This window comes from Eschrichtius robustus, chromosome 12 (genome assembly GCF_028021215.1).
Source record: "Eschrichtius robustus isolate mEscRob2 chromosome 12, mEscRob2.pri, whole genome shotgun sequence".
NCBI classification, from domain to species: domain Eukaryota; kingdom Metazoa; phylum Chordata; class Mammalia; order Artiodactyla; family Eschrichtiidae; genus Eschrichtius; species Eschrichtius robustus.
In genome coordinates, this window is record NC_090835.1 from 13,363,274 (window position 1) to 13,390,948 (window position 27,675).

General features: G+C 38.2%; 1 protein-coding gene across 12 annotated transcripts in view; it reads right to left on the reverse strand.

Annotated features, from left to right (window-relative positions):
* Nucleotides 1-27,675, reverse strand: part of CNTN4 (contactin 4) — a 956,080-nt gene that overhangs the window by 280,591 nt on the left and 647,814 nt on the right. The gene's annotated exons all lie outside the window — the stretch shown is intronic.

Sequence of the window (27,675 nt, forward strand, 5' to 3'; positions counted from 1 at the left end):
AGGGATGGAGGGAGGGGGAGAACTGGAGGAAGGTGGTCAACCGGTACAAACTTACAGTTATAAGATAAATAAGTACTAGGGATGTCAGGTATAACATAATGAGCATAGTTAACACTGCTGTATGCTACACAGGAAAGTTGTCAAGCAGGGTGATCCTCACATCACAAGAGAATTTTTTTTCTTTTCTTTTTATTATATCTCTACTAGATGATGGATGTTAACTAAACCTACTGTGGTAACCATTTCATAATATTATGTAAATCAAACCACTATGCTGCATACCTTACATATATACAGTGATATATGTTAATTATTTCTTAATAAAACTGGAAAAATACATAATCCTCTTTAGTCCTCATTGCAAAGTATGTATTATTAAACTCACTCTTCTGAAGGGAACACTAAGGTTTTGAGGAAATTAAATGACTTATCCCAAGTTAGCCACATCTGCTAAGTGAGAGAGCTACCACATGAACTCTGATTAGTCTCATCCCAAAGTTTCTACTCTTATAAATGTCCCTTTCACCCCAACATAATTATTTTTAAAATAGTAAAATTGATTTCTAATTAATAACCAATGGCCAGAAAAGAAAGCCATTAAGTGTCTGTCAAAGTCTCAAATCATTCCAACATGTTGATGTCAATAAAATTATTACTCTACCTCCCTGCCCTCCCCCACAATAAAAATCAAACACGGCTGGCTTGCTTTCTGAAAATTCTTTCATTGTCAATTATATTTAAAACAATTACTTTGCTGATCATTTAATCATCTGAAGTAAATAAACGCCACTATGGGGCATTACGAGACTAACATAGTAAAGAACCTGAGTTACAATTATGATTTGTTTCTTAGCAACTAATAGTGAAAGTTATAAAGTTGATTCTAGCACATCTATACGAGGCAGCATTACAGCCTTGGGAATACTGCGACAGTCCTTAACAGTATAATGTTGTGAGTAATTTGCTTTTGCTACTATCATAGATAAATTATTTTGGACCTGCTTGGTCAAAGCCCTCAAGAATTCTCATTAAAAGTCAGCTATTATTGTATGTGTTGTTTTCTTCTCCTTTCTTTCACATTATACTGAACCCAACTGTATTGGTTATTCCATGCATTATGGTAAGCTGAAAAGAATCAGCATGATAAAAACAGCTTGCTTTAATAACTAGGGGAAAGGAGTTCATCACGATAATAGTTCCATTTCCTGTCTGAAACAGCATTTATTAAATGTAGTCATGGTTAGAGTAAATTAAAATTTTTATAATGGATATGAGTGAGAGCAGTAGGGATTTTAAAGGGTGCTATATGCTGTAAACAGGGAAAAGCAGTAGTGAAAGCTGAGTGGTCTTAAGTCTGAGCGCTTAGGAGATTTTCAGGCACACTTTGCTTATTTTTTTAAGTTAAAATATATTGACCTACAATATTATGTTATTTTCAGGTGTACTACATAGTGATTTGACATTTGTATACATTAAGAAATGACCACAATATGTCGAGTAACTATCTTCTGTAATTACGAAGTAATTACAATATTATTGACCATATTCCTTACGCTGAATATTACGTCCCTGTGCTTATTTATCTTATAACTGGAGGTGGGTACCACTTAATTCCCTTTGCCTATTTCCTCCACCCGCCACCCCACTCCCCTCTGGTAACTACCCACTTGTTCTCTGTACCTATGAGTCTGTTTTTTATATTCCACATGTAAGCGAGATCATACGGTATTTGTCTTTCTCCTATTTCACTTTTGTCTTTTTCTTATTTCACTTAGCATAATACCTTTCAGATCATCCATATTGTTGCAAATGGCAAGATTTCATTTTTTTAATGCCTGAGTAATATTCCATTGTATATATACATACTACGTCTTCCTTGTCCATTTATCTATCAGTGACAAATTGGCTTCTCAAAGATCATACTGGTGGCTCACATTTTGGGGACATAATTTAATTCATTTTGCTTAGAGGAATCCAATTCATCAAATTTAAAATCTTTAAAACAATTGTATCATGGTTTTCTTTTATACATCCATGGAATATAGATGATATGAAGTATTTCTAGGATAGATTTTTCTTAAAACTAGAAGCTAGGTACTATCAGGAAAACCAAATATTATTGCATTAAGATATAAAGTCAGAGTAATAGGTTCAGTCATTGAATGAGAAATATTTTAAGAGCTTTCATAGAAAAAAAGATACAATTATACAGCTAGGCATGTTTGGAAATATGTCAGTCATATTGCAAAGAGTTTATGTTGTGTAAAAGGACATATATTAGATCTGACTGCTTGCGGATGTCTGGGGCAAGATTCCTCCCAAATAAACCAAGAGTTCATGACTCCTGTTTGTCCCATTGATATGCTGTGTGTCAGAAAGCCTGTAACTGGGGAATAGCAAAGCCCACTCTCCTGGTTACTTGTGAGGTGACTCAGTTTATAGGAACTAGGGAAGCTGACAGTAACCTCAGTAACCTCAACTATCAGTTGGTCTTCCCTTTGCTGCTGCCAGAAAGGGTCAGGTGCACCCAGCCAGGTGTCAGATGGATAATTGATGCCAGGCTCATTAGTTAAAGCACACCTTTACTCAGGCAAAGACTGATAAGCAGCTATACTCCCTGGTAAAGCCTCCGAACACAGTATTAGAAATATCAGTTGAAGATGTTTCCAGTGGTAACCATGAGTCACTACCCTCAGCCCCTCTTGACTAAATTTGGTCTCTACATCATATGCCTAAAAGATCAAACGAAAGGGCTACATCTATTTCCAGTTGGCAAACGTGCATAACCTAGGTCTTTGAACCCTATGGGGTCAGCAAAATCTTATTAAATAAAACAATGCAGTGGATGCCTACAGGTAATTCATCATATATTTATTGAGCACTGACTCTCCAGCACAATGCCTGAGCGCTAGGGAATCAAAGATGAGGAAGGCAGTCCCTTCTCTTAAAGAGTTCAGTCTATCAAGTCTACTGAGGAGAGAGGGCATGTCCTATAAATGTGTGCCACAAATATGCTATGAGATAAGTGTGTACAAAATGCAAGCCACAAAGTAAAGTGGTTAGTTCTACCTAAAGAGCAACACTTCAGTCAACAAATATTGGGACTTCCCTGGTGGCGCAGTGGTTAAGAATCCACCTGCCAATGCAGGGGACACGGGTTCGAGCCCTGGTCCAGGAAGATCCCACGTGTCATGGAACAACTAAGCCCATGCGCCACAACTACTGAGCCTGTGCTCTAGAGCCCGCGTGCCACAACTACTGAAGCCCACGCGTCTAGAGCCTGTGCTCCACAAGAAATGCCACCACAATAAGAAGCCCGCGCACGGCAATGAAGAGTAGCCCCCACTTGCTGCAACTAAAGAAAGCCCACACACAGCAACGAAGACCCAACGCAGCCAAAAAAATAAAATAAATAAATAAATAAGTAAATTTAAAAATAAATATCTGTTAACTGTCTTGTGTGGGTCAGGTCCAATGCTAGGCGTTGGTATCATAGCAGTGAATATAAAAGAAAAGGTTCTTGCTGTCATGGAGCTTATATTATAGTAAAGAAAACAATCAATAACTTAGTAAATAAGAAAAAAAGGAGATGATCACAGAGTGTGATAATAATTGCCACGGTGGACATTTTTTAAATGTTAAAGAGATTAAATGGTAGGAAATGGCTTTCTAGAGGGTCGTCAGAGATGGCGTGCTTCTGCAGGAACTCTTCATGCAAAAGAGTTTTGTATGGGGAAGAGGGTGATGATAGGAGTAAAAGAGGAATGGGAGAAATGAGGTTTGAAAACAGATCTGTAAGAATGAACTGGCTGGAAATAAAAACACGAAGCAGTATTTGAATTCCGAAACAAGCTAAAGCAGTGCCCTAAAGGAGTCCATGTGAACTTTTTTTTTTTTTTTAAAGATTGATTGATTGATTGACTGCTCTGTTGGGTCTCTGTTTCTGTGCTAGGGCTTTCTCTAGTTGCGGCAAGTGGGGGCCACGCTTCATCGCGGTGCGCGGGCCTCTCATTATCGCGGCCTCTCTTGTTGCGGAGCACAGGCTCCAGACGCGCAGGCTCAGTAGTTGTGGCTCACGGGCCCAGTTGCTCCGCGGCATGTGGGATCTTCCCAGACCAGGGCTCGAACCCGTGTCCCCTGCATTGGCAGGCAGATTCTCGACCACTGCACCACCAGGGAAGCCCCCATGTGAACTTTTAATTGTTATACTCACTGTATAAAGCATATGGATCATATCATACGAGATTAATGGTCTTAAGATGCAAAAGCAAACCATCACTTATGCCTGCTGGAAAGCCATTACTGTCCCATGGAGCGCATGATGAATAAGGAGCACCAGCAGGCTGCTGAACTTCACAAGCATAACCAGCCTTTTGCAAAGCTGAAATAGCCACCTCTGCTTCCAAAGGATAAGGATGGGTCAGTCCATGGCTGAATGGAAATTGACAAAAGAATCTTGGGAATCTTGCAAGAACAACAGGCTGTTTTGTAAACTGCCCCCAAAGCATCTTTTTCATGTTCTACATGGTTAATGGAAATGAGAAAATAGTATTCAATAAACATCTTGAAGCCAAATGACATTGCCTTGTAGTCTATGGTCACATCTTGGTTCCTCAACTCCTCTAACAGTCATCTCTCTTGGAGTCTTTACAAATGAAAGCAAAGAGATACTTGCTAGTCTGAAGGACTGAAGGTGCTGCCTCACCTTTTCCCCTTCTATGTCTAGTACACAAGAACAAAGTCCAGAGCTTCTTGAAGGCTTCCTAAAACTCAAAATATATAATGTATCAGTTGCTGTCTAAATGTTCTCAAGAGCTAGTAGAGTGGACAGTAAGCATTATTTTTTAGTCAATGTGTAGAGAAAAGGAGTCCCTCCTTCACTTGATGTGCACAAGGAGAAAACGAGTGACTGGTTACTTTGAAGGCAGAGGAGAGAAAGGAGATACAGTAACTTAAGACTCATGTGGAAAAGAAATGAAGGAATTGCTGTGGGGATGGTATGTTGCTCAGAAAACAACAAGCTTGGCAGTGAAAATGGAGCCTGGGAGGTGATGCTGACTTATCTTTTCTGAATTAGCATAAGTCTTGGTCAAAAACCTACTGAGATGAGGTGAAGTCTTCATCATGATGTAACACCAGAGCTTTGGTAACACCTAAACCTCAATGTCTACAGGTCGTTCAGAAAGGAGGACACACTTTCTATCCACAGGTAAGGAAATCACTGGTGTAGACTTACGGCAGCACATTCTTAAAACACGTATTTCTCATTCAGTGACTTAACCTATTACTATGACTTTGTATTTTAATGCAATAGTATCTTTTTCCTGATAATACCTAGCTTCTAGTTTTAAGAAAATCCTGCAGCAGTCTCATCTTCACTCAAAATCATTCATGCATCACCCTTCTGAGGTCTTCCTTCAGTTTCCAGGTGTCCTCAAATAATTCTGCAGCAGTGTAGCATGGAAAATACCCAATAAACATGTTTCATTCACTGCTCTACCTACTTGTAAGAGCAAAGTGAAAAAATTTAAATGAGTTAATACTGTCATTGAATGAAAACGGTACAGACTTTCAACTTGAACTAAACTTAAATAAGTCAGTACTACTATTGGGGGAAAAAAACCTGTGTCTTTAGACTTGTTCTTTTGCCTACTAAAATATGCAAACTTCTGTCAACTTGAAAAAAATCTATATATAAAGCAAAACTTCCTTTGACTCTATATTCCTTTTAGCTATTTCTCTCTTTTTCTCTTCCCTTCCCTTGGTGTACCCTTGCTTCCTCTACTTTATTTCCCATTCACTCGTCACCCTACTGCAACTGGATACTAACCTCAGCTCCACCTGAAATCAGTGCCAAAATCAACTCTCTATTGCCAAACCCAGTAGGCATTTTTTAGTTCTTTTCCTATCTGATTTCTCATTTCTCTTGCTGCCCTGGACATTTTCAGCCTCTCTCTGAAACTGTCTGCTCTCTGCCCTCTTCCAACACCTGATCCTTTGTGGATTCTTTCAACTTCCCCTTCCCTTTAAACACTAGTGCTCCCTATGGTGATCTTGGCCTGCTGTTCTTCTCTCTTTCTTTTTTAGGCAATCTGATTCACTCTCATGATTTTAATTCTAACCTTTAAGCTCATGTCTACTTACTGTAAATCTTCAGTCCTCTTTGATGTATTATCCTCATATATCCAACAGTCTGATTAGCATAGACATATATACTTGAATGTCCTATGGATAGAGTGACTTTACATCCTAGTTTTCCCTAGAGAGTTGTGGTTTACATGTATTGTCCTGGCAAAATTATTAATAATGGCCTTTTCCACATTCATAAGTACCTAAGTTCAGATAAATCATAAGACTTGGTATGTCTTAAAATGAATTTGCCTTATCTTAATCTCCAACCCTAACCTGCTTCCAAACTCAGTCAGTGACACCCTGCCATGCAAAACAAAACTCTCAAGTCATTCTGTACTCTTCACTCCCTCTCCCCACACTCACTCAAACCATCCACCAAACCCTGATGATTTTACCCCATAAATATTTTGTATAATATGCCTCATCTAATACTTCTGCTTTTGTCTTAGGACAGACTCTAAACATTTCCTGCCTGGAATATTAAAAAGTCATCATAAGTGTTTTTTTAGGCTCTGGCATTCCAGCTCCCTAAATGTACACTCCAAAATGAAGCTAGAGTAATACATTTCTGAAATGCAAACCTGACTATATCATTCTGCTGCTTAAAATTACCTTGGAAATCATCGCCCACCAAAAGACTAACTCATCATCTCAAATGAGGCCACCCATAACCTGGCCCTTACCTCTCCCTCTTACCTCTCTCCTGGCCTCCCACTCCCCAATTCATGTTTGACAGCCTTGATATATGGAGTGTTTCCATGCTCCCTGCCTATCAGTGAAGAGTCAGGCTTTCTTGTCTTTGCAGCTCGTTTTGCATGAAACATCCTGCCAACACTGGGCCTCTTTAACTGTCAACCATCTGTCAAGACGAGGCTCAGTCACTGCCCCTCTTGGGGAGTCTCCTGGGCACTCCCAGAATAGGTCATATGTTGCTCCTCCACGCTTCCACAACACACTGTGCACACCACTGTCTTTTCACTCACCGTATAATTTCCTGGAACACTTTATTAATACCTTATGCCTTTCTCTCCCATTAGTGTGCAAGATCCCTCTTGGTCGTGTTTATTCCTTTCAGACATTTCTTCTTTAGATCTTTTTCTATTGTCTTTTTCCAACAAGGCATGTCTTACTTTTAAAATTGGAAGAAAATATTCCCTTATACTTTGTTTTGGTGAATCTTTTAAAAGAGCCATTGTTACTAATATTATCCTTATTGAAGAGAATGAAACTGAGGCACAGGAGAATAAAATGACTTGACAGAGTGGGGTGGCATACGTGACACAGAAGAGACAGCCATATAAACTGTGTGGGCAACTGCCCACCATGCCACTCGCTTGTATAACTTCCCATTTAAAGATGGGCACCCAAATCTATTTTATTACTTAGCTTCAATTCTCACTAGCTTCACAAAAGGGAATATTTTTTCTGTATTTAAAGATATCTATTTTTCATACAACATGGTTGTAAACTCAAGCTAACTTCTTCATCTGATGCTAAGCCAAAGAAACAGTTATTTGTACGTTCTGATCCTGGTGGAAGAAAGAACGGCATGCCTTTTTCCAACGTGGACACCTAGACCCACAACTTCAGGGAATTATGAGGGTAATTTTAAGTACTGTATATACATTTTGCTTTCAGTGCTGACTTTGAAAACAAATTCCTGGAAGATGTGTGAGACTCTACCATGCTGTATTCCAGAACACTCCTGCTTCTAGACACTACTGGTGCAGGAGAAGCAGTATTTTTCAAGCACAATGGCTTCCCACTCTGAATTTTTAATAGAAAAGCAAACCAAAAGAAAAAGGAGAACACATGGTCTACACTGGCTGTGTATGCATGGCCCGTGTTTCCGGGAGTAATCTGTCGTGTCTGGTAGCAGAGTCCCTTAGCCATGCCTCAGGTGGTAATAGAATCCCACTGAATGTTTTACCAACTAGTGAGTGCTGCTTTTAAACTCTTGCTATTCCCACTGCATCAGCTTTTCAAACAGCAGTTCTTAACCACATGACACTTGAATTTTACATTCCTTTGCTGAGTCCAGTCTACCGATTATCTCTGGATCATTTCTATTTGTTCATGTTTCACCCTCCGTAGGGCCAGTGTAGTGACACGTGTAATAGCTGTGCAGAAAGAAGTGGAAAAAAGGAGATAATGGTCTGCAAAAATGGGCAAGTTTCAAGATTCCTTGTCTTTTATGGAGGCAGACTGGTGAGGGATTCTACAACACACTTCCTCTCTTGGGAAGAAGGAAGATAGTCGCCCTGGTTAAAGAATGGGGATGTACCTGGGAACAAAATGCAGTAGTGCCTTATCCTAAAGGGTTGCAGAGTTCCAACAGCTGCCTCCAAAACTAAATGAAAAGAGAGGGAAGAGAGGCCACTCTTTCCTTCTTCAGTGACAGGATATAATTAATCTAACCTTGAAAACAAGACATAACACAGGTGCTGAGGTCCAAGAACTGAGCTCCAGGGAGCACTACAGAGGCTAGCATTGGCTCCTGGAGACAGTCTGCTGCTCTCGCTGGTACGTTCAGTCTGCTGGTTGGGACGCTGCCTCTGCTCATGTTTTCTAAGGGTTGACACTGCCAGCAAGAAGCATTTCACCTGCCACCCATTCTACCAGCTCAGGTTGTTTTTCAAAGCACTGGTTCATAGTCTTTTTTTTTTTTTTTTTAACATCTTTATTGGAGTATAATTGCTTTACAATGGTGTGTTAGTTTCTGCTGCATAACAGAGTGAATCAGCTATACATAGACATACATCCCCATATCTCCTCCCTCTTGAGGTTCATAGTCTTTTGTATTTAATGGGGCAAGATAATTTTTTTTTAAGAAAGGAGGCGTGTGAAACCAACATAGATGTTTCTAAGTATTGCTGCTAAAAACTACCACCACTCTTACTACCATCTTCCACCATCCTCAATTCATACAAGAAAGAATTTTTCAACATTAAAAATTAGAGGAAGGGTATAAAGTCAGGACAAAAAAAGGTTTTATAAATTGTCTAAACTCTGCCTTTTTAAAACAATATAGTTTGGGGAACCTGCATTTGAAGGTATACCCCCGAATATCTTCTTCACAAAATAATGACAGACGTCAGACACCTCACAAGTAAAGATCCATTGATTTGGCTTAAGAAAGGAGCCCATTTTAGATCAGCTCGGTGCTTTGTGTCCACCTAGAGGGGTAGGCTAGGGAGAGTGGGAGGGAGACGCAAGAGGGAGGAGAAATGGGGATATATGTATATGTATAGCTGATTCACTTTGTTATACAGCAGAAACTAACACACCATTGTAGAGCAATTATACTCCAAAAAAGATGTTAAAAAAAAAAAAAAAAAGAAAGAAAGAAGCCCACTTTAACTGAAAATAACAAAGTGGTGTAGTGAAAAGACATCAGGACTTGAAGTCAGAAGTCTGAGTTTTGATTCCGAGATCTGACACTTACTAGTGGCAGGGACTTGAGGAAGCTGCTTCTCATCTTGAGTTACTCATTCCACAGTTGTACAATGGGGACGATGATGATGATAAATCATCCCTCATGGGGCTTTTGTAATGACAAAAGCTAACAATAGATTTGAAAGTGCTTTCTAAACAGTAAAATAGTATAGACAATTTAGCTATTAATTATTTTTCCAAGGCATAACAGTGGTGGCTTAGATTATCAAGGAGAAAGTGAAGCAAGCCATTGACCGAAAGGACCAAAACATATTCTGTGGAGAGAGTGACAGTTTCCTTGGCTTTACAGTCTTCAGTGCCAAGACAAAACAGGGAAAATCATCAGGGTTATTTTGGAGGCAACTGGAGGACAAGCTCCTCCATATTTATTTCCTGAGCTCTCTACAGCTGGCTAAACGAGACTGTGCCAGCAAACCAGTAAACACTGCACTGATTTTCTTTTTTTTTTTATAAACACAATTTCAGCTAAAAGACATTTCATAGTTAACAGATTGAATACTAAGCCAATTAGCCAGATCACCTACTTGCTAGTTGTAGCAACATTGATTTTGTTGAAATATTAATTATCTAAAACAAGATTTCCTGCTTAACCTTCAAAACAAGCTTAAAATGCACTATTTTACATTATTGCCAAGGTTAAGAGGAAGATGTTTATGATGTGATTATAATTTATATTCCTGGATTTACCATTCATTTTAGAGGCATCAAGGCCACCGGGTCAAATGAAGGATACGTGTGTGACGCTTAATTTCCAGTAGGAAATGGCAATGACACTCAAGGTAATAAATATGAAGGCTCCACAGATGTAATACATTCGTTCATCTCTAAATGCCACTCTTTGCCCAAATTACCTACATTTCAGCAATTTAAAAACCTCAACTCATGTAACATTTATGCACAAATGTTTTCTAGCTTCAACATTTGGTTGGCAAACAGTAAATGACATCACACATCTACTGCTATGTAATGATATTTTAAGTTCTTCTTCCCTCTAACCAATTAAAGAAAAAAAATGCAAAAATACTAAGAGTGCAAGCTATTTAATTTAAGAGCTTTTACTGAGTGTCTGCTGCCTGTGGAGCACTGTATTACATGCTGGGCTATCAGGATAGGGAAGCCACAGAGCTGCCACCAGTAAACTCATATTCAAGACTTCGCTCCTTATCATTATTAAGATGTTGGTCATAGAGCAAATCAGAGAAAGAAAGGGGATCAGAACCCAGTGTCTGGGACTCCTAGTTTGGTACTCGCAGGTAGGAGCGTTCCTCCAATGGACCTTGCATTTTCCACCATGAAGTATTCCATGGACTAATTATTATCTCTATTATCTGCCAACGGGACCACTAAACGAATATTTTAAAAAACAGCTCACTTACAAAAGGCAATAAACAGCACTCCTATAAACTTCATTTTTTTTTTTTTTAGAATACACTAACTAGGCCCTGGTTAGCTGTGGCAAACAGTGGGTCTATTTTATAAACCAAGCACATGACAGCTGTTCATCAGGAGTGGTCGTAACAGCCCTCTGATCAAAAAGTTACATGCACACCAATCACCTGACAACAAAGGAAATAAAGTCTTTGGGAGATCTCCTTTCTCCTCCTGCAGAACAACATCTCTTCCCGAAGCAAAGCACGCGTATCTTTGTCTCTGAGTTTTTTTTGCATGTAAAGGGTTAAAATTTCAAGGTTGCCATCCCTACTAGCATCTCTTTGGGACCCCTGCTTCCATGTAGAGTAACTTACTAGTCTGCTTATCCAACAAAAATGTACTGAACAAAGCAAGGCACTGGTAAAGTTTCTAGTGGGGTTGATGAGCAATAGACAAACTGGTAGATACAATTATAGACTCTTATTAGGGAAAATGTAAAGAAAATCAACAGGATATTGAAAAGACAGGACTGAGGAAAGCCACTTTAGCCAGCATGGCAAAGGTAGTTGATATCAGAATTCTGCACCAAAAAAACAAAAATGACTCTTATTGTGACTTTGGACTTCAACTCTGATTTGGAAGAAGTGGTGACAAGAGATGCCTTCTACCATCTCATGGGGGGTTAGGAAGGGGAGCGGGAGTAATATTTATTGCTACAGACAGGAGATAAAATTCTGGGAGGTTCTTACTTTCCATTGCCCAAATCCCTAACCTCATGAAATGTTTTCTCTTTTGCTGGTGGTTTGTCCTTTCCAGCACCCAGTATTGTTAGTTTCTCCGTGTAGGGATACAGTGCTGTTGTTGAAGAAATAGGCACTAAATATTTGTTTTGATCAGGTTTAAATTTAACACATGCTTGTTTACTTCTTGGCTAATGAAGGAGGAATTACTGAAGAAGGAATGGGGTTTCTCCAGGTGGCACTTGCCTTATAAATCTATGGGATAACCTCTGAGGCTACCTGTTTACTAGAGACAAAGACAGACAGAAAGACAGAGGACCTTCTACGCAGCTATTCACAGATATAAAAACTCTGTGTAACATAACGACATTTAATGACATCTAATCATATTTAATTGACAATTAATAATTTAAAATTATTAGGTAAAATTAAAAACACAAATGAGACTATTAGAGCAGAACCTGATCAGCCGTCTAACGTCATGAAAACAAATAGCTTCGCTTTTCTTCTCTACACCAGAAGCTTTGCAGATATTTCCTAACTCTTAAAAGAACCAAGTGAGGCAGGGAAACCAGAAAGAACGTCAGCAGCATCATGTGAGCTCTGCTCTCGAGCACTATCATGACTTCCTTAGCATCTTCAATCTTATTCTCTCATCTTTGGCAGAAATTTGGTGTCGAAAAATAAGACTAGTGATATTGAAATCCTGAACTGCACTCAGTGCGGTCTCTTACTGGCCAAAGAACAAAGCACGACTTCGCCTTTTCACCCACGGATGCAAGTGGAGGTTGGTTAACAATATGACATCCAGAAAAAAGAGAGTCTGGCTCTTTTATTAGTATCACACTCCAAACTCAGTTTTGAGTTTCTTGGCAAATTGTTTCCTCTGATGGAGATGCATTTTCACTGCAGTAGAAATAAAAGACAGACAGTATGGTGTAGTGATGAATCAGGCAAGTATTGAAGTCAAATAACCTGGAATCTGCTCCTGGCCTTTCAACTTCCTAGCTGAGTGGACTTTGGCAAGTCATTTAACTTTGTCATACCTCTGCTCTCTCCTTTGTAAAATGGGAATATCAAGAGTACCAGTGTCTAGAGTTGAGATAGGATTAAAAGAGAATTCAGGGCTTCCCTGGTGGCGCAGTGGTTGAGAATCTGCCTGCCAATGCAGGGGACACGGGTTCGAGCCCTGGTCTGGGAAGATTCCACATGCCACGGAGCAACTAGGCCCGTGAGCCACAATTACTGAGCCTGCGCGTCTGGAGCCTGTGCTCCGCAACAAGAGAGGCCGCGATAGTGATAGGCCCACACACCGCGATGAAGAGTGGCCCCCACTTGCCGCAACTAGAGAAAGCCCTGGCACAGAAACGAAGACCCAACACAGCCATAAATAAATAATTAAATAATTAAATAATTTTTAAAAAAAGAGAGAGTTCATATTTGACTGCCTGGCACATGCAAATCAGGTAAGAATTGTTAGCTCCTGTTGTTATTACAGGTGGTTGGTTGGGGATGTGTGAACTGATGATTGGACTTACAGAAAGCTCCCACTGTACTGAACATCATGTAGATTTCAAGGCACTGAGCATGTTTTACAGAAGCACATATATGAGAATTTTCCTAATCTTTAGCCAGTAAACAGATATACTTCAAGGTCTTGAGGTAAAATGCAGAATAAATAAACAATCTTCACTCTGTTCACTCCCTACCACCATCTTCTACTCTGCTGTACTCACCACTTCCTGCTCTGGGTACTCCAGCCACACAGGTGGGTCTTCTTTGATTCCCCTAAATGTGCCACATTCTATTCTACCACAGTGCCTTTGCACATCCTGTATTTTCTGTCTGGAAAATGCTTCCTCTTGAGTCCTTACATATCCTTCAGATCTCAATTAGAGCCCCTTTCCTCAGGGGAAACTACCATCTGTCTATGTTCACTTCGTTTGTTACAAATGTCAAAGTACCAAAACCATTTTTTTCCCATTTACCTCAGTGGATGATTACATACTTCTTGTGTAATTACTTGATGAACACCCCCTGCCCCCTGTTAGAATGTGAACTCTAAGAAGAGGGACTGGGTCCTGTTTTCTTTCCTAATGAATGCCATATACAGCCTATGTTTTCTCCTCTGCTGAAATGCCTTGCTCTTTTCTCCGTACCCCTCCATTCTGCCTCTCCTTGAACAACTATCTAACCAACTATCTTATAAACAAACACCACTTTCAGGCCATCGCTCCATTCCCTCTCCGCTGCTGCTTATTCTGTCCTTTGTTCCTTAGAAATCTAGACTTCAACCTTCCTAATACTCACCACCCTTGAGGTTACTTGTCCAATATCTGTCTTCCCTGCTGGAGGTAAGTTTCACATTTGTCTAGTTCATTGACGTGCTCCTGCTCATCTAACACAGCACTTACTACCTAGTTGGTATTCATTAAATATTTATGGAAAGAAAGAAAAACAAATACACAGAGGAAATCTCCACACTGAATATTGATAACTCAATTTTTTGCAACACATGTACTTGGATGATGTGGTGGTACTTCCCAAAGGTACTTCATTTTTCAAATATGCAGGAGGATTAACAATTTCCTGATAGTATAAATAATTACTTAGCAGAAATCTCAGGTTGTGATTACTGAGGTTGAATTATATGCAGGATCAATGGTTGTTTAGAGTATAATGAAGCTTAGTATCTTAGAGAGAGCAATTGCTAACTGTTTTTGAAACCTTGGAACATCTACCATGTTTAATGCTGAGTAAAATGTAAAAACATGAATACAGCTGGATTTGGAGGGTGTATACCGACCAGTGAGAGGACCAGACAAAACCACCCTAGTACCGGAGCATTTGCAGATGAAGTACCAGAGCACTTGTAGACAAAGGAGACAAGAAAACACAGCATTCATGTGTTAATGTACATTCTGTACATGAACAGGTGAAGGCATGTTGATAAACATACAAATGATATTTCCCTGGCATATTTCATTCTCACAACTCTAAAATACTACCATTATGCTTCTTCTGAGGACACTGGTGTTGAGAGGAGTGTGGAAACTTCCTCAAGGTGACACAGCCTTTCGGTGGTAGATACAGAGAATGTCAGGTCCAAAGGCAACACGGGGATTGAAAGGTCTAAGCAAATTTAGGATAAATCACTTATTATAAATTACTCTAGTGGAGATAAGAAAACTGACATTTCAAAATAAACGCTGGGTCAATAGTATTCTCTGTTCTGAGAAAACCCACTAAGGACCGTTTAAGGTGTGCAAATATACACCAATTACCTCCATACAGTTTTTGGAAGAGTTAGAAGTGGAGATGCACTGGCCTATGTTAAATGGTCTGGTTGCTTATTCAGTAGTTATCCTAGGACTTCAATGCCTTAGAGAAAATTGTTTCTCTGTGGATTTAGAGCTTGCCTGGCCTGTAAGATGGTGATTGTTCGTAAGAGATCGCAAGCATTCTTGTCTGAGAGGTTGAGGAAAACAGAACTAAGACTCTGAGGAGTAAGAAAAACAATGAGTTCTTCCTCAAATTTGAGGAACCAGTAAATTAGGTTGTCAAGGCTTCAAATGTGATGTTATTTAAGATTACATAGCTCAGAATTTATCGATTTTAAACTTTATATAACACATCCAAGGGCAATGTGCTTTGTTTATAGGAAAGTAAGATGGAGTCTATAGTTAATGTGATATATGCATCATATTTCTTTGATCTTATGATACTATTAATGGATACTTCTTGATTTCAAAACTTGCTATAAAGCTACCGTAAACAACACAGTGTGGTACTGGATAAGAACAGACATATAGATCAATGGAGTAGAAATTAACTCTTATACTTATTAGAGTCAATTGATTTTTGACAAGAGTGCACGACCATTCAATGGAAAAAGAATCATTTTTTCATTAACGGTTCTGGGACAAACGGATATCCACATGCAAAAGAATACATTTGAAAAAATTTAAAAAGAATGAAGTTGGACCCCAACTTCAACATATCCAAAAATTAACTCAAAATGGATCACAGGCCTAAACTCAAGAGCTAAAACTACAAAACTTTTTATTAGGAAACATAGGAGTAAATTTTTGTGACGCTGGATTAAGTAATGGTTTCTTAGATATGACGTCAAAAGCACATGTAACATTGTATATATGTGCCACATCTTGTTTATCCATTCATCTGCTGATGGACACTTAGGTTGCTTCCATGTCCTGGCTATTGTAAATAGAGCTGCAATGAACATTGTGGTACATGACTCTTTTTGAATTATGGTTTTCTCAGGGTATATGCCCAGTAGTGGGATTGCTGGGTCATGTGGTAATTCTATTTTTAGTTTCTTAAGGAACCTCCATACTGTTATCCATAGTGGCTGTATTAATTTACATTTCCACCAACAGTGAAAGAGGGTTCCCTTTTCTCCACACCCTCTCCAGCACTTATTGTTTGTAGGTTTTTTGATGATGGCCATTCTGACCGGTGTAATGTGAATACCGTATGCTAACACATATATATGGAATCTAAAAAAAAAAAAAGGTTCTGAAGAACCTAGGGGCAGGATAGGAATAAAGACGCGGACGTAGAGAACGGACTTGAAGACACGGGGAGGGGGAAGGGTAAGCTGGGACGAAGTGAGAGAGTGGCATGGACATATATACACTACCAAATGTAAAATCGATAGCTAGTGGGAAGCAGCCACATAGCACAGGGAGATCAGCTTGGTGCTTTGTGTCCACCTAGAGGGGTGGGATAGGGAGGGTGGGAGGGAGACACAAGAGGGAGGAGATATGGGGATGTATGTATATGTATAGCTGATTCACTTTGTTATACAGCAGAAACTAACACAACACTGTAAAGCAATTATACTCCAATAAAGACGTTAAAACAACAAAAAAAGCACGTGTAACAAAAGAAAAAACAGATAAATTGACTTCATCAAAATGAAAACTTTTGTAGTTGAAATGACGTCACTAAGGAACTGAAAGGACAACATATAGAATTGGAGAAAGTATTTGCAAATCATGTATCTGATAAGGAACTTGTATCTAGTATATATAAAGTAATGTTACAGCAAAATAATGGAAAGCCAAATAACCCAATTAAGAAACAGGCATAAGATCTGAATATATATATCTCCAAAGACAATGTCACCAATAGTCAGTAAACACATAATAAGTTGTTCAATATCATTAGCCGTTAGAGAAATGCAAATTAAAACCAGAGTAAGATACCACTTCACACCCACTATGACAGCTAAAATAAAAAAGACAGGCAATAACAAGTGTTGGTAAGGATATGCAGAGATTGGGACCCTCATACACTGTTAGTAGATTATAAAATGACACGGCCAATTTAGAAAATAGTTTGGCAGTTGCTCAAAATGTTAACATACGAGTTACCATTTGACCTAGCAATTCCATTCCTAGGAAGATACCTGAAAGAAATAAAAACATGTGTCCACATTGAAAAACCTGTAAATCAATGTTTACAGCAGGATTACTCAGAACAGCCAAAAAGTGGAAACAACCCAAATGTCCAACAACTGGTGAATGGACAAACAAAATGGTATTTTTCCATACAATGGCCTATTATTTGGCCATATAAAGAAATGAAGTACTGTTACAACTACAACATAGATGAACCCTGCTAACATCATGCTAAGTGAAATAAGGCACAAAAGGCCACATACTGCATGATACCACTTATATGAAATGGCCAGAATGGGCAAATTCACAGAGACAGAAATTAGGTTAGTGGTTGTCCGGTGCCGGGTGGAATGAGGAATGACTGTTAATGAGTACAGGGATTCTTTTTAGAATGATGAAACTGCTCTGAAACTAGACAGTGGTGATGGTTATACAACTTTGTGAATAGGTTAAAAACTAACTAAATTGTACATCTTAAACTGTTGAATTATATAGTATGTGACATATCTTAATAAAACTGTTACTAAAAAAAGATGGTACTGGAAGTCAGAGGCAACACTTTAATGAATTTTGTTTTTAAAAGAGAAACACTAAAAAAAAAGTACTCAGTTCAGGGAAACAGACTATTTTAGAGGAAACAGTACCTCATAGGGTAGTAAAGGCCAAGGCATTTCTGTTTCTCTTATATTTTTAACATGGGCTGATTCATATACTCATTCAGCTTAATTTATTCCACAAGGATTTATTCAGCACCTATTCATAAGTACCTGCCCTCTGGGTGGTAACGTTTGAATACAATAGGAGAAAGTAATCGCTGAACTTAAAATTAAGAAAATCCATTTGTTGACCCCCTCACATCCCCTAACCTCTATTAAATAAATCTGGGCTACTTAAAAGATAGTCTATACGGCATAATTAAACTAAACTTTATGAGGTCAAGCTAACAGACTGCTCACAGCACAAGACTGCATTGAATTTGGGGTGGGAGAGAAGTAAATGCTATGAAAGAAAAAACAAACAAATTTGAAACGCTAAAGATATACAACAATGCAAATATTCTGCAGCAGATCAACACTGTAAATATCATTAGTGTGTACCCTAAATACACACATCAGGGATAGATTACTGACTGGCAGCACCATCCGTCAAGGGTTTAGCGGCTAGCACAGAATTTCATCTCTGGTTAAATGTCTAACAGAATAATTTAGCTCTTGGAAAAACACAGACACACTGACACACACTCACACACACATGAACTCACACACACACGCACACACACCTTTTCATGATGTCCCTGAGTTTCAGACTTAACCTCTGAACCCTAAAGCATTTGTTCTCTCCAGGGACCACATATTACAGCCGTGAAGTAAAAACCAGCCAGCGTGGTGCATAAAATACACGTCCACGAGGAGCCAACTGGCTTGTTCCGATTAGAGGCTACTCAGTGAAAGGTGCTGATTGGGAAGACAGCAGAATCGGGCCCTCGATAGCACAGGGGCTTCTTTCTGCAGCCAGAAATGTCATAACACGAATCGTAACAATGCATGAGAGACCACAGTAGAACTGTTAACACACACAGGTTGGTCAGATACTCTAAATGTGATAATAGTTAGTTCCTAAGACTTTCGAGTGCCAGACGAAAAGGTCAAATTCAGGGAAAATGACCTAGAAAAAAGAAGTCCAGAGAGAGGGTCTCGGGGCCAAAAAACAACTCAGAATCACTTCAAATCATTACACTATGGAGAAAGGGCCAACTCCACCTATTTTAGAGAAAGCCTATACCGGACTATTCCAAGAGATGGGCAGAAACGTGCTGGCGAAAAGAAAAGCTTACTCTGAACTTCTGCAGAGTACTATCTTTTTCCAGTATTTCATCAAATCATACTACACAAAGATTAAAACCCCTTTTATGCTCCCCAGAGGAAAATACAAAGCGTGACACAAAACTTGCCCAGATTATTCCACATTTAATCAAGGCCGTCCCTCTCAGTACTTTGCTTCCTAATACAGTTCAGTTACAAAAGTACCTGACCTCGGTCTCACTCCTAGGTGGTTTTTTTTTTTCCTTGATGAAGGTGGTCAGGAAAGAAAAGAACTGTGCATATGTTGGTCTACTAGTTTCCTACCGTGGCCATAAACAAGTTACCACAAATTTGGTGGCTTTAAACAAAAGAAACCTATTCTCTCGCATTCTGAAAGCTATTAGTCTGAAATCAAGGTGTCGGCAGGGCTGTGTTCACTGCGAAGGCTCTATGGGAGAATCCTCCCTGGGCTCTTCCAGCTTACGATGGCCGTTGGCAATCCTTGGTGCCCCTTGGCTTCTTCTCTCCAACCTCTGCCTCCATGGTCACAGTGCCTTCTCCTCTGTGTGTCTTCTCCTCTTTTGTCTCTTGAAAGGTCCTTGCCATGGAAGGCAGCTATGCTAACCACGATACCACCAACACCTGGGCAAGGACCTTGCCATGGGATTTAGGGTCCAAATGCTTAACTCTGGATATCTCGAGATCTTTCATTTAATTACATCTCTAAAGACCCGTTTTTCCAATTTCTTCCACAACTGCGTTTTCACTCATCATTCGTTGCCTCTTGGTATAATGCAATTTTCCAAAGCGTTTTCCATTTTTGCCAACAAAGTCTTCCCGTTGACAGGTTCTAGGTGGTTGTATCTTGTGGTAAATTATGATTCTAACCACTACAGGTGGTCAATTGGAGTCTGAATTTGAACCATAATCTCTCACATGAAAACTCTTGAAAAGAATGAGATACGATGAGTGTTCTCTAGGTTGATACCTTCTCCCATTCAAAAACTGCTCCCTCTTTCAACTAACTGGCGACACCTAACTGATGGTAGACCAAAACTTCAAACTTACAGCGCGGTGATGGTCAGACTTGATCCTCACTGTCTAAAAACTAAACTTGAAGAACAATCAAACAAAATTATTTTAATATTTAGTGACTGAATTATTCAAAACAATAAAACAAAAAGGGATGACATTTTAGTAACATTACTTAAAAAAAAAAAGATACGAAGTGTTAATTGTTTTTAACTTGGTGATTTCTTTTAAAGCCCTGACTCATCAAGCCTGTATGAATACCTATCTGGTCCTGGTTGCCAATTTTAACGTGTACTGTATTCTTAGAATGCTCCTGAATTTTAAAAAATTCTCTATACTTCATTGATTTAGTCATGAACTGCTCTTTGTCAGACCCTAAACTGGACTGTGGCATGACTGAAGGAAATATACCTAATAAATGAATAGCTACAACTAACTAGCATCTGTACATTAACAGGTTTTGTGGAAGAGACAGAAAAAAAAAATACAAGTGAGAATAATGCTGTGTACTTGTGAATTTCAATTCTTTGTACCACATCTCACAACCGCCCACATCACTAAGAACCAACAGCACACCTATGTACTAACTAGTTCTGCATTATGAAATTTTCAACAGACACCAATTGTCACCAGCATTCTTTTTAGTACTATGGTAAGTGGCAGACAATACCTACTAAAAACATTATTTCAGAAACTCAGCAAGTTTTGGTTTGAATTCTTCTAACTATTCAAATGAGAAAATTTTAATTCTTTTATGGAGGATCAAAGCCCTCCATTGATAAATGTTAGCAGCTTTGCAATTCAAATACTTCTTAGTTGATCACGTTTTAATTGATCTAAATATCCACAAATTATTTATCCAAACAGTCATCCATCAACATTTTATTGCTCAGAAACAGAAGTCTGCCTATTTAAGCAGCCTTCCTAATTAAAGATCAGTCAAGTCAGTCCTGAGTTTGGCCATCTATCAAACTCCCAGTTATTGCTCTGATTGCACATTTTATTCTTTGGCTATGAAAGATAAACTAACTAAACATTAAAAGCAATGCAATTTGAAATTTACTGTGAATAACTGCAATGATCAAGACTCAAAAACCAGGTTGCCAAAAGCCCCAGCTGGAGTACAGTAAAACATTCAAAATTTAATATATTAATCTTTATTACCATCATCACCACAATTGTCAGCTGGTACCTAAGTTAAGGAGAACTCAGACAAGGCTTACTTTAGTACCCATAAGAAAGATCTTTTTCAACGATGTTATCCGATCAGCTACTGTTCATCAATGTGATATTTTCACCATAAAAACTGTTGACTGCACATAACTGATAAACCAAAATTAATCTCAAAATGGATTGGTTTATTGAGTTCTTTATATATATATATATATATATATATAGAGAGAGAGAGAGAGAGAGAGAGAGAGAGAGAGAGAGAGAGAGGGAGAGGGAGAGAGAGAGAGAGAGGGAGAGAGAGAGAGGTCATAGAAGGCCAATATGGGGTGGTTTTTGCACCTAAGGCTCCCTTTCATTTACCATCTTCATCCTTCTTCTTTTTTCTTCCTTTTCCTCTTCTATTCCCTTCCTCTTAATACAAGCTCAGGAGGTAAATATGCAGGGTTTGAATAGAGTGTACCGATCTAGTTTCTTTTCCCACCTCATGCGAGGTACCAACAGAGATCAGCATATCCATCGCTTCCTTCAAAAGAACACCACCTTGCCCACAGCCAAGACCATGCCAGTTTCCCTCCAGCAGTCAGGAGACTTGATTTTGTTAAGCGATTTAATTTTACCGTAAGCAATTTGGAGGTACTTATGCATGAATTATAGTCATCCCCAGCAGGAGATGAGTAGTATTAAGTCTTCTGTTTTGAAGATCTGAACTGTTATAAAACAGCTGAACTTCTTCCAGGAAGAAGGCCCCAAACAATGTTTATGAAGCAATCAGTTTGACAGGCTAAAATCTGGAGTTATTGGATTAGTCTCTTGGAAGCTCTTCTTAACAATCTACATTTAAAGTACATCTTTTTCACATGTGGGGGAGGAATAATACAGGAGTGAAAAAACTTATAATAACATGTCATGTACTGCTTGGGGATATAAAGTTTGCCAACTCAAAGTTATTTATCATAAAATATCAATATTCAGAATGTTTTACAACCTACTAGCAATAAACTGGAAATTTGCATATTAACTTTTAGAGCAGAAATATTGTTATTAATTATTCTCATTATGGAACCTGAAACCAATTATATTAAAATTAGAGCCACAAATGTATGCATAATTGTGGTATACAACATTATGGTTTTAGATATTAACAGCAAATCAACATTATGACAGCATCAGGAAGCCTACAACTAAAAAATTAAAAACAAACTAATGATGGATGTACTATATGAAAGGTTGTAAACACATTGAAAAATCCAAGTTTGTGTCTACAAAAGAAACATTTTATTAATCCCCCAAATCTATAGTTCGAATATGAATTCCATGAGGACAGTGTAGTTTTAGCTGTCATGAGGGAACTATGCATGTCAAATGCCATGTAATGAGCATGTGCTCAAAAGTCAGGTAGCCAGAGTCCTATGCTGGGTCCTCTCCCTTCCACTGCACCCTTCGTGAAAATTATCTCATTTCACTAATCTGCAGATTCTTTACCTATGAAGAAAAATAATGCCTATACTTCCTTGGGTTATGCTGAGAACTAAATGGGATAATGCTTCCAAAGTGCTTAGCCTAATCTCCGACCCAGAGCAATCAAAACATAATAAAAATTATAACAATAGCTAACATTTATTAACCCCTAATGTGTGCCAGACAATGATCTAGGAATTTTAGGCAATATTAATTTATGTGATCTTCACAATAAAGGAGGTAGAGCTATTAACCCTATTTTATGGATAAAGAAACTGAGGCAGAGAGAAGGACCTTGTCCCAGGTCACAGGGTTACAGGATAAATTGAATTTCAACCCAGGGAATCTAACTCCAGGGCTTGTGCTCTTACCCCCTATACCTAAGTGTTTAATAAAGGTTAGTTATTATTCTTATTTTAAAAAGACAGAAAAAGGAGGGGAAACGAGGGGAAGAGAAGAAAAGACAGAAGGAAAATACAGAAGCAGCTTTTTCATCATTTTCTCATGCTAGGAATTATTCCGGGCTTTTGCATATGCTTTATAATTTAATCTTCATAACACCCTAAGGGAGAAGTATGGTTATCTCTAGGGCTCTGATGAGATATCTCAGTTCTAGCAACATTATAAGACACATAAAGTGGAATGGAGCAACGGACAACATTCTGTTCTATCTAAACTTAGGCAATAGAGTATCTCAGTTTCTCAAGCCCACATTCACAAATTTTTAAAATAGTGACTTGGGTATTTTATACGCGTGTAAGTGTAGATTACAACTTACTTAAAAAAATCCACATCTATATGTCAGTGAACAAAATTGCCCTGTTGCCTAATTGTGTAAGGTGATTCTCAAGCAGATTTGGATTGGGATGCTTGGCTGGGAAGTGGGCAGGTAGTGTGACAGAGCTGTAGCACTTCATTCTGTGTAGACACAGCCTCTGGAAAAATCCCCACCATGAAGCAGTGAAAGTAATGAATTGAAATTCCTTCTACTCCTGGCCTTATCTTCTGATTCTGGTACCTACGTAAGAGTTAAAGAACATTCAACTTGCTTTACCCCTTGTGAGAAGGGGAGGTTAAAGGAAAGCTATTCCTAAACAGTTCATTGAAGCTATATATACTCTCACGCCAGGTTTTCAGGATACAAGTAAACTTTGATGGCATATTTTAACATATGATGCCCCAACACATACCCTTATCTGGAAGTAGGATGTCAATTGTCTTCTACACAAACTCAAGGTGGAAATACTTGCATCTACCTCCGAAGCACTCGCAAAGGACTGCCAGAAAGTCCTTAAATGCAGTGGTCCAACTCATACCCCAAACATGGCCTGATGACTTTAACATCCAATCCTTATAACTTATTCATTTATTCAACAACTATTATTGCAAGTTTACTAAATGCCAGGCACTGGGTAGACCCTGGTAAATTAATCAATCAAGTCTGCTAGTCCAAGGTGAAACAGTAGGACTAGATGGTAGAAGGGGCATTGGTAGTCTACTCTTAGCAACAGGCTAAGTGACAGAAAGAGAAGTGATTGACCCTGGCTTAATATTGCAAGGGGACTGAAAAACAAAATGTGCTCCAAATTACATTACAATACTCTATGCTCATGAAAGTGTCCACACCTCATCAAGAGTGACTTCAGTTATGCTATGCCTGTTTAATCAAGGAAAGTTTTCTGTCCCAAGAAAAGCGGGGTTTCTTAGAGGCATCAGCTCCATTAATTAGATTTTTGGCTTATGTGAATTAATTTATTTTTTAAATGCTAAATACAAGAGATTATCAAATTCTGTCTACAAAAGCAGTATGGAACTATTTTTAAAATAAATCATAAATGATGTGTCTACCTTATAAAATTGTCCTGTGGATAAAATTACAGAAGGTATGTAAATGAGATTTGAAGGTGTAACATGTTAGATAAAGATGAAGGGATTTTTTTTTCTTAGAAATCAAAGTGACTCTAACGTAGACACAAATCAAGGTACCCTGGATTAGGAGCTGAAGCTGCCATTGCTTGGTTCTCACCTATTAATTATGTAAATAACAAGTAATTCAGTTACTTCAATCTTCAATTTAATTTTTTTTTTAAAGATACAGGCCAGGAAACCTTTAAGGTCCGTTTCAGCCGTAAAATCATATGATTAAAAATGAAGAAACATTCTTACTTGCGTATTATAGTGCAGTAAGTACGGTGAAAAGGCAACATTTTTTTCCCTCAATGATGATGAAAATGCTTGGGAGAAAGCAATTACTCGGTAACATTTAAAAGATGTCATTTTCATGCTCCACCTTACATCACTGAAGAAAAATATTTTATTCTAACCAATTAAAAATGATTTTTGAATAGAGGCAATGTCTTTTAATTTTTTTTTTAATTTAAAAAGGATAGAAAAGAAAGGTCTAGAAACTATATGTTAACGATCAAAATGCTAGACTCCGGGAAATGACTAGAATAGAAAGGGTGCGGGTTTACCAAAAAGAATACATCCTCCCCCAAAATAACTTTATACATATATTTTCTTTGTTGTGTCACTGAATAGGCAATTAATAAAGGAATTTGTTTATTCCTACATATAAATTATTCTAGACTCTGGAGATATAAGGATGGACGATAGTCTCACCTCTCTTAGAACTTAGATTCTATCATAGAAGTCAAATAATGAGAAAAAAGAAATACACAAAATCATTCCAGATCATAGTGAGTCCTAATGTTTGAAAATGATGTTGTTATGTAGAAAAGTAGAGGGCAACAGAAAGGTAGGCAGAAGACAGGAGAAGAAATGGAAGGAATTGCTTCTTAGGTTAGACATGGTGATATGGAAACTTTCTCTTAGGAGGTCACACCTAAATTGAGAACTAAGGATCATAGGAAGTGAGCATGTGAAAGATCAGGAGAAAAGCAAATAAGGCAGAGGGAGTGAAAGTATCAAGGACTGGCGCAAAAGATAGTTTGTAATTTTTGAGAAATGAAAACAAGACCATGGTAGTGAATCTGAGATTTACTCTAAGTGCAGTAGAAGGCGTAAAGCGGGGAAGTGGAATGATCTCATTTACATGTTTAAAAGATTACTCTGGATGTTTTATGATAAATGGTTAAGGAAGATCTAGACAAGATTCACAGAGACCAAGTACAAGCGGATGTTGTAGAAATTGTACATCTTGATTTCAGCAAGGCATGTGGCAAAGATTCTCATTACTCTAGGAACAAGTAGGAGAAACTGGGGTTCAAGTATAGTATGTATGGGTAAATTTGTAGCTAATTGAACATGAGTAGGTGAAGGATATTGATTTATAAATTTAATCTCATTTTATTGGACATTCTCTACTGGCAGGCTGCCCTGTCCGGGTCAACATTTTGTATCAATTATTTGAATGGACACACGCTTATCACATTTTCTGCTGACACTGAAGTAAAAGGATAATCAATATGTCAGATTTAAAAAAAAGATTTAAAACAATTTCAACTGTGATGGAACAAAGGGTCACAACTCAGAAGGTGAATTTAATAGGAGTAAATATAAAATTCTGGATTTAGGTAATAACACAATTGGGTAGCTCTGGATTAATAGCCAATCATGAAAAATCAATCCTCTAATTTTATATGAAAAAAGTTGAAATATGAAACTTCGGGTTTAAAAAAAAGTGAATATCAATGTCAGCACCATTCATCAAAAGAGAAGCTCACATCATGGGATACTACTGTTCCCACTGTCCTCTGCAAGGTCAAGGCACAGGCATAGAGTTGGGTACATTCCTACAGGGTCACAGTTTAATAGATAATTGAATAAAACTGTGTTGTGAAGAAGATGGTTGTGGACTGAGTACCTGGAGAAGAAAAGAATTATGGGACAAGGGACGTGACCATATTTTCACGTGTCTGAACCTAACCAGATCATAGAGTAAGCACTGGGAGTGAAGGTGATAGAGATTTAGATACTTAGCTCAATTTTAAGGAAGAGATATTGTGCTTGTTTTTGTGTTTTTGAACAACTACAGCAATCACGGGTCAGGATGCTTTGTGATGAAAAGGTGAGCTCTCTACCTTCAGAATTTTTCAAGCTGAATGCTTATCAGCTGACGATTCTGAGGGTGGCAGGATGTTAGGCACAAGAAATGGGATAAGCAGGATGGATTCCAAACTCAGGCACCTCAACCACAAAATGAGTGGTAGAGCTTTTACTTTGGCTAAACTATCGTATTTAAATGGCTATCCCTGCATATGAGATTCTATCTTTCCAATATTTTTAGTAGTAGAAATGCCTGGACTTCTACAAAAGGAGAGCCTTAAGAGTTAGTAATTTGTTTTTTAAATGTCATAAATTAGAAAAGCAAAAGGTTGTTAATGCTATGTTAATCTCTTTTCTGTTGCTGTTATTGTTACTGTTTTTAAAAAAATTTCCTATGCTGTGAAATCCAAAAATCGATGAAGTACAAGAGTAATTGAATATAGAGATTTCCCTACTCTGAGAGTCTATGATTATTTTCTAAAATGAATCCAACAAAATCTATTTGTTAAAAATATAGATACCACGTTTGTGTTAAACCAAAAGAAATAAACACTTTGGTTCTGTAGCACTCAATCAGACATATCCTCCTATTTTTCTCTCACCTTAGATTATTTGGAAGACTACTGCAGAAGACATTCACAAAGAAAATAAGCCTGGTATCCCATATATACCTAATACTTAGAAAATTCATTTCTCAACTAATAAAAATGCCACCAAACAGCAATAAGAAATTAAGTACTGAATATTAGGTATATTTGATATTGAGTTTCTGGAGAGGATTTTGTTAATGAGAATATCCTACAGTGTTACTGCCAACAGACTTTGTAATTAGGAAAGCTTTGACATTCATGCACTGCTATATGAGTTGGGATTTTACACGAGGAAATATATAATCATAGGCAAATACATAAACCCTTAAAAATACAGCTGAACATCAATCCTCCAAGGTGTCTATACTCAAATGTGTACTCACTGCTCTTGCCTGTGGATTTTATTTTCAACTTGCTATTTCTAAATTCCACTATCTTTCACATGCTCATGAACTTTCATTAGCTGGTAGTCTTAAGAGATAGCAAG